The sequence below is a fragment of the Melospiza melodia genome, chromosome 6 (genome assembly GCF_035770615.1).
Source record: "Melospiza melodia melodia isolate bMelMel2 chromosome 6, bMelMel2.pri, whole genome shotgun sequence".
In the NCBI taxonomy this organism is placed as follows: Eukaryota; Metazoa; Chordata; class Aves; order Passeriformes; family Passerellidae; genus Melospiza; species Melospiza melodia.
The window spans coordinates 45378183-45384182 of record NC_086199.1 but is presented as its reverse complement, the minus strand read 5'-3'; positions in this window follow the sequence as shown (position 1 = coordinate 45384182).

Genomic DNA, 6000 nt, shown 5'->3' with positions numbered 1-6000 from the left:
GATAGTACCAAGTGGCTCCTGCAATCTGCCGTCAAAATTTGGCAGGCGAGTTTTTATTTTCCAGGGAAAAGCGCCGTTGTTTGTGTTTGGGGGCCTGTGGCTGGGAGTGGCCGGCTGGCTGCTTAGAATCCACGATACGCAGGATGGTTCCCAGACCCAAGGTGGCACCAGTGCCAAGTCGGGCTAGTATGATGGTGCAAAGTGGCTCCTGCAATCTGCCATCCAGAAGCGGGGCAGCTTACTTTTGTTTGCCAGGGAAACGGTCCGAGCTTTGTGTCTCGGGGACTATGGCTGGGAGTGACCGGCTGGCTCCTGAAAAGCTACGATAGGCAGGATGGTGACCAGACCCATGGTGGCACCAGTGCCAAGTTGGGCTGGTTTGATAGTACCAAGTGGCTCCTGCAATCTGCCATCAAAATGTCGGCAGGCGAGTTTTGTTTTCCAGGGAAAAGCGCCGTTGTTTGTGTTTGGGGGCCTGTGGCTGGGAGTGGCCGGCTGGCTCCTTAGAATCCACGATACGCAGGATGGTTCCCAGACCTGAGGTGGCACCAGTGCCAAGTCGGGCTGGTTTTATAGTACCAAGTGCGTCCTGCAATCTGCCATCCAGAAGCGGGGCAGCTTACTTTTGTTTGCCAGGGAAACGGGCCGAGCTTTGTGTCAGGGGGCCTATGGCTGGGAGTGACCGGCTGGCTACTGAAAAGCTACGATAGGCAGGATGGTGACCAGACCCATGGTGGCACCAGTGCCATGTTCGGCTGATTTCATAGTACCAAGTGGCTCCTGCAATCTGCCATCAAAAAGTCGGCAGGCGAGTTTTGTTTTCCAGGGAAAAGCGCCGTTGTTTGTGTCTGCGGGACTGTGGCTGGAGTGGCCGGCTGGCTCCTTAGAATCCACGATACGCAGCATGGTTCCCAGACCCAAGGTGGCACCAGTGCCAAGTGTGGCTGGTTTGATAGTACCAAGTGGTTCCTGCAATCTGCCATCAAAAAGATGGCAGGCGAGTTTTGTTTTCCAGGGAAAAGCGTCGTTGTTTGTGTTTGGGGGCCTGTGGCTGGGAGTGGCCGCCTGGCTCCTTAGAATCCACGATACACAGCATGGTTCCCAGACCCAAGGTGGCACCAGTCCCAAGTTGGGCTGGTTTGATAGTACCAAGTGGTTCCTGCAATCTGCCATCCAGAAGCGGGGCAGCTTACTTTTGTTTGCCAGGGAAACGGGCCGAGGTTTGTGTCTGGGGGCCTAAGGCTGGGAGTGACCGGCTGGCTCCTTAGAATCCACGATACACAGCATGGTTCCCAGACCAGAGGTGACACCAGTGCCAAGTCGGGCTAGTTTGATGGTGAAAAGCGGCTCCTGCAATCTGCCATCCAGAAGCGGGTTAACTTACTTTTGTTTGCCAGGGAAAAGGGCCGAGGTTTTTGTCTGGGGGCCTATGGCTGGGAGTGACCGGCTGTCTCCTGAAAAGCTACGATAGGCAGGATGGTGACCAGACCCATGGTGGCACCAGTGCCAAGTTGGGCTGGTTTGATAGTACCAAGTGGCTCCTGCAATCTGCCATCAAAAAGTTGGCAGGCGAATTTGTTATCCAGGGAAAAGCGCCGTTGTTTTTGTTTGGGGGCCTGTGGCTGGGAGTGGCCGGATGGCTAATTAGAATCCACGATACGCAGCATGGTTCCCAGACCTGAGGTGGCACCAGTGCCAAGTTGGGCTGGTTTGATACTACCAAGTGCGTCCTGCAATCTGCCATCCAGAAGCGGGGCAGCTTACTTTTGTTTGCCAAGGAAAAGCGCCGAGGTTTTGTCTGGGGGCCTATGGCAGGGAGTGACCGGCTGGCTCCTGAAAAACTATGATAGGCAGGATGGTGACCAGACCCATGGTGGCACCAGTGGCAAGTTGGGCTGGTTTGATAGTACCAAGTGGCTCCTGCAATCTGCCATCAAAATGTTGGCAGGCAAGTTTTGTTTTCCAGGGAAAAGCGCCGTTGTTTGTGTTTGGGGGCCTGTGGCTGGGAGTGGACGGCTGGCTCCTTAGAATCCAAAATACGCAGGATGGTTCCCAGACCTGAGGTGGCACCAGTGCCAAGTTGGGCTGGTTTGATTGTAGCAAATGGTTCCTGCAATCTACCATGCAGAAGCGGGGCAGCTTACTTTTGTTTGCCAGGGAAACGGGCCGAGGTTTGTGTCTGGGGGCCTATGGCTGGGAGTGACCGGCTGGCTCCTGAAAAGCTACGATAGGCAGGATGGTGACCAGACCCATGGTGGCACCAGTGCCATGTTCGGCTGATTTCATAGTACCAAGTGGCTCCTGCAATCTGCCATCCAGACGCGGGGCAGCGGATTTTTGCTTGCTGGAGAAAAGTTCCGTGGGTTTTTTTTGGGGGTATATGGCTGGACGTTGCCGGCTGACTCCTTAAAAACATCGATACGCAGGATGGTTCCCTGACCCAAGGTGGCATCACTGCCAAGTCGGGCTGTTTTCGTAGTACCAAGTGGCTCCTGCAATTTGCCATCCAGAAGAGGGGCAGTTGAGTTTTGTTTACCAGAGAAAAGGGCCGTGGTTTGTGTTTTGGGGCATATGGCTGAGAGTGGCCGGCTGGCGCCTGAAAATCCACGATAGGCAGGATGGTTCCCAGAGCCAAGGTGGCACCAGTGCCATGTTGGCCTGGTTTGATAGTACCATGTGGCTCCTGCAATCTGCCATCCAGAAGCAGGGCAGCTTACTTTTGTTTGCCAGGGAAACGGGCCGAGGTATTTGTCTGGGGGCCTATGGCTGGGAGTGACCGGCTGGCTCCTGAAAAGCTACTATAGGCAGGATGGTGACCAGACCCATGGTGGCACCAGTGCCAAGTTGGGCTGGTTTGATAGTACCAAGTGGCTCCTGCAATCTGCCATCAAAATTTGGCAGGCGAGTTTTGTTTTCCAGGGTAACGCGCCGTTGTTTTTGTTTTAGAGGCCTGTGCCTGGGAATGTCCGCCTGTCCTCTTAGAATCTACGTTACGCAGCAAGGTTCCCAGAGCCAAGGTGGCACCAGTGCCAAGTTGGGCTGGTTTGATAGTAGCAAGTGGTTCCTGCAATCTGCCATCCAGAAGAGGGGCAGCTTACTTTTGTTTGCCAGGGAAACGGGCCGAGGTATTTCTCTGGGGGCCTATGGCAGGGAGTGACCGGCCGGCTCCTGAAAAGCTAAGATAGGCAGGATGTTTACCAGACCCATGATGGCACCAGTGCCAAGTTGGGCTAATTTGATACTACCAAGTGGCTCCTGCAATCTGCCATCCAGAATCGGGGGTGCTTACTTTTGTTTTCCAGGGAAACGGGCCGACGTTTGTGTCTGGGGGTTTATGGCTGGGAGTGACCGGCTGGCTCCTGAAAAGCTACGATAGGCAGGATGGTGACCAGACCCATGGTGGCACCAGTGCCAAGTTGGGCTGGTTTGATAGTACCAAGTGGCTCCTGCAATCTGCCATCAAAATGTTGGCAGGCGAGTTTTGTTTTCCAGGGAAAAGCGCCGTTGTTTGTGTTTGGGCGCCTGTGGCACGGAGTGGCCGGGTGGCTGCTTAGAATCCACGATACGCAGGATGGTTCCCAGACCCAAGGTGGCACCAGTGCCAAGTCGGGCTGTTTTGACACTACCGAGTGGCTCCTGCAATCTGCCATCCAGAATCGGGGCAGCTTAATTTTGTTTGCCAGGGAAACGGTCCGAGGTTTGTGATGGGGGCCTATGGCTGGGAGTGACCGGCTGGCTCCTGAAATGGTACAATTGGCAGGATGGTTCCCAGACCCAGAGTGGCACCAGTGCCAAGTTGGGATGATTTGATAGTACCAAGTGGCTCCTGCAATCTGCCATCAAAAAGCTGGCAGGCGAGTTTTGTTTTCCAGGGAAAAGCGCCGTTGTTTGTATTTGGGGGCCTGTGGCTGGGAGTGGCCGCCTGGCGCCTTAGAATCTACGTTACGCAGCATGGTTCCCAGACCCAAAGTGGCACCAGTGTCAAGTTGGGCTGGTTTGATAGTACCAAGTGGCTCCTGCAATCTGCCATCCAGAAGCGGGGTAGCTTACTTTTGTTTGCCAGGGAAACGGGCAGAGCTTTCATTCTGGGGGCCTATGGTTGGGAGTAACCGGCTGGCTCCTGAAAAGCTACGATAGGCAGGATGGTTCCCAGATCCAAGATGGCACCAGTGCCAAGTCGGGGTGGTTTGATGGTGCAACGTGGCTCCTGCAATCTGCCATCCTGACGCGGGGCAGCGGATTTTTGTTTCCAAGAGAAATGGTCCGTGGTTTGTTTTTGGGGCTATATGGCTGGGCGTGGCCTGCTGGCTCCTTAAAAAGCTACGATAGGCAGGATGGTTCCCTGACCCAAGGTGGCACAAGTGCCAAGTCGGGCGGTTTTCGTAGTACAAAGTGCGTCCTAAAATTTGCCATCCAGAAGAGGGGCAGTTGAGTTTTGTTTGCCAGAGAAAAGGGCCGTGGTTTGTTTTTGGGGGCATATGACTGATAGTGGCCGTCTGGCGCCTGAAAATCCACGATAGGCAGGATGGTTCCCAGACCAGAGGTGGCACCAGTGCCAAGTCGGGCTGGTTTGATAGTACTAAATAGCACCTGCAATCTGCCATGCAGAAGCGGGGCAGCTTACTTTTGTTTGCCAGGGAAACGGGCCGAGGTTTGTGTCTGGGGGCCTATGGCTGGGAGTGACCGGCTATCTCCTGAAAAGCTACGATAGGCAGGATGGTTACCAGACCCATGGTGGCACCAGTGCCAAGTTGGGCTGGTTTGATAGTACCAAGTGGCTCCTGCAATCTGCCATCAAAAAGTTGTCAGGCGAGTTTTGTTTTCCAGGGAAAAGCGCCGTTGTTTGTGTTTGGGGGACTGTTGGTGGGAGTGGCCGGCTGGCTCCTTAGAACACACGATACGCAGGATGGTTCCCAGACCCAAGGTGGCACCAGTGCCACGTCGGGCTGGTTTGATGGTGAAAAGTGGCTCCTGCAATCTGCCATCCTGAAGCGGGGTAGCTTACTTTTGTGTGCCAGGGAAACGGGCCGAGGTTTATGACTGGGGGCCTAGGGCTAGGAGTGACCGGCTGGCTCCTGAAAAGCAACAATAGGCAGGATGGTTCCCAGACCCAAGGTGGCACCAGTGCCAAGTTGGGCTGGTTTGATGGTACCAACTGGCTCCTGCAATCTGCCATCTAAAAGTTGTCAGGCGAGTTTTGTTTTCCAGGGAAAAGCGCCGTTGATTTTGTTTGGAGGCCTGTGGCTGGCAGTGGCTGCCTGTCTTCTTAGAATCCGGGTTACACAGCATGGTTCCCAGAGCCAAGGTGGCACCAGTGCCAAGTCGGGCTGGTTTGATGGTGCAAAGTGGCTCCTGCAATCTGCCATCCAGAAGTGCGGTAGCTTACTTTTGTGTGCCAGGGAAACAGTCCGAGGTTTGTGTCTGGGGGCCTATGGCTGGGAGTGACCGCCTGGCTCCTGAAAAGCTACGATAGGCAGGATGGTGACCAGACCCATGGTGGCACCAGTGCCAAGTTGGGCTGGTTTGATAGTACCAAGTGGCTCCTGCAATCTGCCATCAAAAAGTTGGCAGGCGAGTTTTGTTTTCCAGGGAAAAGCGCCGTTGTGTGTGTTTTGGGGCCTGTGGCTGGGAGTGGCCAGCTGGCTCCTTAGAATCCACGATACGCAGGATGGTTCCCAGACCCAAGGTGGCACCAGTGCCAAGTCGGGCTGGTTTGTTAGTACCAAGTGGTTCCTGCAATCTGCCATCCAGAAGCGGGGCAGCTGAATTTTGTTTGCCAGAGAAAAAGGCTGTTGTTTGTGTTTCGGGGCCTGTGGCTGGCAGTGGAGGGCTGGCTCCTGAAAATCCATGATACGCAGCATGGTTCCCAGACCCAAGGTGGCACCAGTGCCAAGTAGGGCTGGTTTCATAGTACCCAGTGGCTCCTGCAATCTGCCATCCAGAAGAGGGGCAGTTGAGTTTTGTTTTCCAGAGAAAAGGGCCGTGGTTTGTGTCTGGGGG